The sequence below is a fragment of the Microtus oregoni genome, unplaced genomic scaffold (genome assembly GCF_018167655.1).
Source record: "Microtus oregoni isolate MIOR12 unplaced genomic scaffold, Mior012 000011F_ref0000422, whole genome shotgun sequence".
NCBI lineage: Eukaryota > Metazoa > Chordata > Mammalia > Rodentia > Cricetidae > Microtus > Microtus oregoni.
In genome coordinates this window covers 3,981,770-3,987,870 of record NW_024543070.1, presented here as the reverse complement: position 1 = coordinate 3,987,870, position 6,101 = coordinate 3,981,770, and the positions used below count along the sequence as shown (strand labels likewise).

Genomic DNA, 6,101 nt, shown 5'->3' with positions numbered 1-6,101 from the left:
TCTATTTAAGGTAGGCAATGTCAAGCTTTACTAAGGACACAGGAATATGTTGGGGAACGATTTTTAACGGTTATATTACAGCATCACCATCATCCATGCACATATATGAAGAACACTAAAAATCAATTGCCTTAGTAAAATCTCAGGGTAAAAAGAATCCTAACTTTGACAACTATACTGTGCCTTAAAGCACCAGCCTTTACCCAGACCACTTGAATGCTTCCCTAAGAACATTTCATTGCTTTATATTCTAACTATTGTGATAGCCAAACTTCTTGGTGCCTATAACAATCTGGAAGAGTATGATCCTGAATTCCTTCTACAAACTCATCACAGACATTTCCTTCTTTCCCTTAAAATCAATAAACAAAACAAAACAAGCAACCTCAAACAACAACATAAAATGAAATATGAGAGAGAACACACAACAATGACGACAACACCAGTCAATAGTTTTTCTGGTCTTCTGTAAAATTTTATACATATTTAAAGAGTTTTTCCAATTCAAATGCTTTTAAACTATTTTATTTTGCCTCAAATTCTTGACTTTTTGGGGGGATACAGACTTTATTTAATGATTAAGGGGATTATAGAGCAGGAGGGGGGGAAGAAGCGGGGAGGCAGTAATACTTCTTCAGTAGATAGAGAGACCATATTTTTTCTTTTAACCCTGGGGTTTATCTTTAATCTCAGAACTCCTTTCCTTGACATTTTTGTCTGAGTGATAGCCTCACATATTTTCCAAAAGTGCCTGTTTCATTTTTTGGTACGTATCAAAACTGTTAACTATGTGCTTTTAAGATACTGATTTACTGTCTCTTCCATTAGCCTGAACAAAAATGGTGACAGGGTTGAAGCCAGCCTTCCTTCTTAAATGTAATCAGGTTACAAAGATTATGTTCCGAGTATGGTTCAAGCCCTAAGCCAAATGGATTGGTATTAAAAATAAATTGGCTATAAAAGATCATTTTATAAATCTCATAGTGATAGAAGTTCCAATGGACAAAATATGACACTGTTAAGAGATAAGATAAAAGAATGCTTCCAGGGTCTTCCATGAAGACTATCTTATTATTTCCTTGTACCAGAACTCAGACATATGTAGTGTTCTTGTGTTTGTGTTTTGACATAGTTGGAAATACTTAAAGACTTTTTTATTATTAAAATCATCTTAACAAAGGAAACTCTAGTCTTATACATGTTTATAGAGTATTTTCTCTTTTCTCTCTCTTCTTAAACCTCTGTGAATCCAGCTGCCTCATGAATTCTATGATCTTAGGAACTACTCACTTAGGATACTACTCACTGTATTGTTATTATTAACCCACAACATTAATAATTAGTATAAAAGTGATTCACATATAGGATCTAGTTCTGTATACATTTCAGTCATTTATTCAAAGGAAATAAGCATCTCCCATGTACTAAATATTGCCCGGCGTGAAGGGAAAACATGATACTATTCAGTGGTCTCAGGAGCTTGTTGACTGTAGGAGGGGAAGGTAAATAGCAAAGACATATAGGCAGGCTTGGGTATGAAGTAGAGTTTAGCCACAAAGATAGGAGGGAATATTTTTTACAGATTGATGGAGGAAATGACCAAAATCTGATCTTATTTCTGCTCCTCATTAACCCTGGCCAAGGCTTTCTTGTTTCTTTATTACTCAATTTTACTCTTTTATTCCCATTCAATTAAAATGACTTTTGGATATACTAAGCATGGCTATGCGCTAATGAACACCATTATTCTTCTTGTTGCTTTAAAAAGACTGCTAGGGACAAACAGGAAAAAGTATGCATAGTTGTTTTCAGCATTTCCCTTTAATATAAAATAATAATTGCTAGGCCCTTGAAAACAACAGAATTTCCATGAAGTTTTCATCATGGTGACCCGTTGTTCCTGTATCATTAACTCTGATGATACAACAGTCTTCTCCTGTTGCTATTTACTGTGCTTCAGCATCTCCTGCGGCAGCAGGCAGAACAGGAGACAATTGAAGCTGGACCCCAGGGCATCATATTTCTAGCTATATCTGCATGTTAATGTGCATCAGGAAATGTGAATAGCAATTCAAAACATTATCTGATAAATAGTGTTGTGTCAAGTCAAGATAATGTGAACTAAATAAACAACTGGAAATGAATAATACCAGCAAGGGGGTATATGGAAATAGCAAAGTTTTAAAAATGGAGATTCTAGCACTGAAGTTCATACAGCCCTGAGATAAGTACTGCTTCTTCTCACTTTTACCTTCAATATTAAATCCTTTCATAGTGTAATTCCTCCTTGGAGAAACTGAAACCTCACACACACACACACACACACACACACACAGAGAGAGAGAGAGAGAGAGAGACAGAGAGACAGAGAGAGAGAGAGACAGAGAGAGAGGGGGGGAGAGGGAGAGAGAGGGAGAGAGGGAGAGAGAGAGACAGAGAGAGAGAGAGAGAGAGAGAGAGAGAGAGAGGCAAAATGTGGCCTAGAAATACTCAGTGAGAACCATCATTTTCCCAAAGATGCAGTTAAATCCCCTGGATTCATAAATGTGACACTTAGGATGTATGTGAACTTCAGCAAGTCAACTGAGCTCAAGTTCACAGGCCAAGAAAAAGTGAACTGTGGTGGTTGATTAAGAGACCCTAGAATGATTTTAAGAATCTTGAAGAGTAACAGTACTAATTTTTCTGATATATTAAACAAAATGTTATAACATTTGCATGTTCTTTCCATGGACAGCAGTTTATTAATTGAATGTCAAAGAATAACACACAGCGAGTACCACAATATGCAGGTATATTAGGCAATCAATTAAAATTTTATATAGAATATGTAGAGTGATATTTGTGATAAGATTTAAGTTTTCAAAATGTAATGATTTGCAATGTATTTCCTCATTGTAAATTAATATTTGCCCTGTACTTAGACTTTTGGTGGAGGAGAACATGAATTGATTGTTTATACCATATGAAATTATGGGCTGGAAGAAGTAGAACAAACTCCATTTTAAGAAAGAATTCCAGTTTAGACAGGATATAACTAAGGGTATGTGGGGGTGTGAATGCAGCCCAACAAAGTCATGAACACTGCCAAGAAACTGTGCCTGTTTGGTCAAAGTGACCTACCAGGGTTTCCAAACAACATCTGCTTGCTTCAAGAATCCTTATACGTATCTGATTAACTGCTGTTTTGAAATTCTTGTCTGTTGACCGTCACTGTTTTGAAATTCCCCTATACCCCAACCAATGAATTCAAAAGTTGTATACTCTTACCCAATCCTGAAATGCCAAGGCTTGTGCACCCTGCTTGTAGTTTTACCCTTTAAAAACCCTTACCTTGAGAGGTCAGGGCAGCTTTTCTCCACCCACTGTGACGGTGTGTTGAAAATCAGTCCAGGCCAGCCTGAAAAATCAATAAAACCCAGTTCATTTTGCATCAAAAGCTGTGGCTCTGTGGAATTCTTGTTCAGGGGTCTTATAACACAAGCACAACAGGCTCAGGATAAGGAAGTCAATTACTTCTGGGATAAAGAACAAAAGATGACATTTTTTTCCTATCTCGTCCTCTTTTCATCTAGGAAAATCAATATTCTTACTTCTTGTTATTAAGGGTTTTATAACAATTTAGAATCTTTGCCCATCTTTTCACACATTTGTGGTTGTAAAGCATGTAACACACTGTAATTACATTTTAAAAATTGTTCCACCATTGTCAGAATCTATTCTCAAGTTTTCTTCATCAAAATAGAAAGTCTGCATTGTTTTTGAGTAAATCTCAAATGCTGGATTTCCCAATAAAGTCTTGGTGTCCAGATGCTAGGGTGAACCCTGTTAGCTTGTAGAGGCAGAGAAAAGCTGACCTTCTTCCTCTGCTGATGTTCCAGAAAAGAAAAGCTTTCTCCTGAAGCATCTCAAACAAAACTCTCCAACCAGATATCTCTGCCTTCTATTTCCTTTGCATCTCTCTCCATCCTCTTAAATCCCTCCGACTCTATGTGTGCGTTTTGTTTTTATGTTTACTTCCTCTCTACTAGTTGCTTTTTCTGCCTCTTGATCTATGGTTGACTTTATTTAATCTTGTTTACAAGAAGCAGGAAGTTCTTGGATTAATGGTGTGTTCTAGGGCTGAGCCACACCAGAACTTGAAACAGATTTTTCCAATAAATAATGCAATCCCCATGGTTCACAGTGTGATTAAATATCCTGCGACAAGTCTGTAATCATTAAAGATCATTTCTTAGTAGCTCTCCTTACCTTTAACATAACTCTGTGTCCATGCTTTTATATCTTTGGGATATTTTATGTTAGTGAATTGCTGCAATATTTTCTTTTCCTATAATTCTATTCAGGTATTTTCAAAATTAGTTTAGGGAGTAGCGTCTATGCATTACCAATCTCTTTATAAGGGTGAATGATTTTCATTTTTGAAGATATACTTCATTTTTATTCTTTTAATATGTTCCTGTGTTCTTGAATCATTTCTTTATTTTCTTTCATTCCTGGACATTAAATTTGGAGTCTAATACATGCAAGAAAAGGCTTCTGCCAGAAACGTAGATCCCCAGCCTTCATTTTCACCTTTTAACTATTTAATAGTTAGTTATATAAGCCATTAGCTACAATGGCAGCGTGAGAAACCTTGGAGCACCTAACCTTAAAAAAGGTATTTCCATCAAACCCCTCCCCACAGAGTCAGGAAACCTGGCAGAAGAAGAGTAAAGAGTGTAAGAGCCAGAGGGCATGGAGGACAAGAAAACATGGTCCTCTAAATCAGTGCTTTGATAGGATAGCTGAGTTGTGAAATTATTGAGTTTGTTATTCTTGTGCCTTCTCTCGGACTCTTTTCCTTCTGTTACTTTTGACTTGTCCAGCTTCAAGTGAAAGTATTTTTTATTTTATATTTTATTTCGTTTTACTTTAAGAATATTGAATGAATGAATTGAAACTTAGTCACCTGGAAAAAGGGTAATGGCTGTCATTTATACCTGTTTGGAGAGGGAAAATCAGTTTTGTTTTGTTTTTTTTTCCGGTGTCATGATTTATTTATTTAACTGATGAAACTAAAAACAAACCACGAGCTAATGCTTGATGGGAACAGAATTTAAAACATTCCTATACAAAAGAGAAATTTTCAGTACAATTCCAAAGTGTGTTCTTCTTTACACCTTTTAGTCCAAAATTTAAATTCCACAAAATTACATTCCACACAGCAAATACATTATTCGAGTGACAGCAGAGTGTACCCTTTGTGATCTTGATCAATGAATCATTCAGACTGTCCAAAAATAAGATACTATTTCACTAAAGCGGCAGTGATATGTCTTAAAGAGCCAATGAGAGACGAGGTATAAGGTTATAAATTTAACATGCTTCTTTAAGATTTATGTATCACAATTTAGGCTTCGTTGACTCGGTGATACTAAACTGCCTATTGGGTTTAGTAGCCTCCTGCATCAGCTCTTGCAACTGTCCAATCTGCTCATCACGAAAGTCATTGAGTTTTTCTTCTGGGTGAGAGGTGCCGAAACAAGCTATTCCTGTTGAACTTTGCTGTCCTTAGCTTGTTGTTTTAACACCTTTGCATAGGCCTCCCATTCCTGCAAGAAGCGCTGGGCCTCGCCAGAACCAACAGTCTTATGTCTCCTAAACTCGTCCTTCACGTACTGATCGCCCAAGGCTTTGAGGTCCGGGGGCAGAGCCCGGTGGAGCTGCAAGATTCACTTATACAAGGCTCGGACACGCTAAACGTGCCTGCCCGGCATCGCGCCGCGCCCGCTCGACCTGCCGCGCCTGCGCAGGAAAATCAGTTTTTTGTTTTTGTTTTTTTTTTCCCAATGGCGTGATACTGGGTGTATCAACTACTCCAGGACAAGCCTCATGTGTTTAGGAGTAGTTGTCCAATATATAATCGATTCCATAGGTTGTTTTTTCTCTGTTTGTGCTTTTTTTTGTGGTTACAGTTTGGTGTTTTACTTTATTTCTTTGTGGGTGATTGTCCGTTTTGTTTTTCTGGTTTTAGTGAGTTTTGTTGTATCAGATTTTTGTTTTTTGAGATAGAATGTTAAGTTAGGTGGGTAGAGAGGAGGGGGGATCCTGAAGGACTT

General features: G+C 37.0%; 1 pseudogene; it reads right to left on the bottom strand.

Annotated features, from left to right (window-relative positions):
* Nucleotides 1-5,074: 5,074 nt before the first annotated feature.
* Nucleotides 5,075-5,759, bottom strand: LOC121453115 (annotated as a pseudogene).
* Between the last annotated feature and the right edge of the window lie 342 nt (nt 5,760-6,101).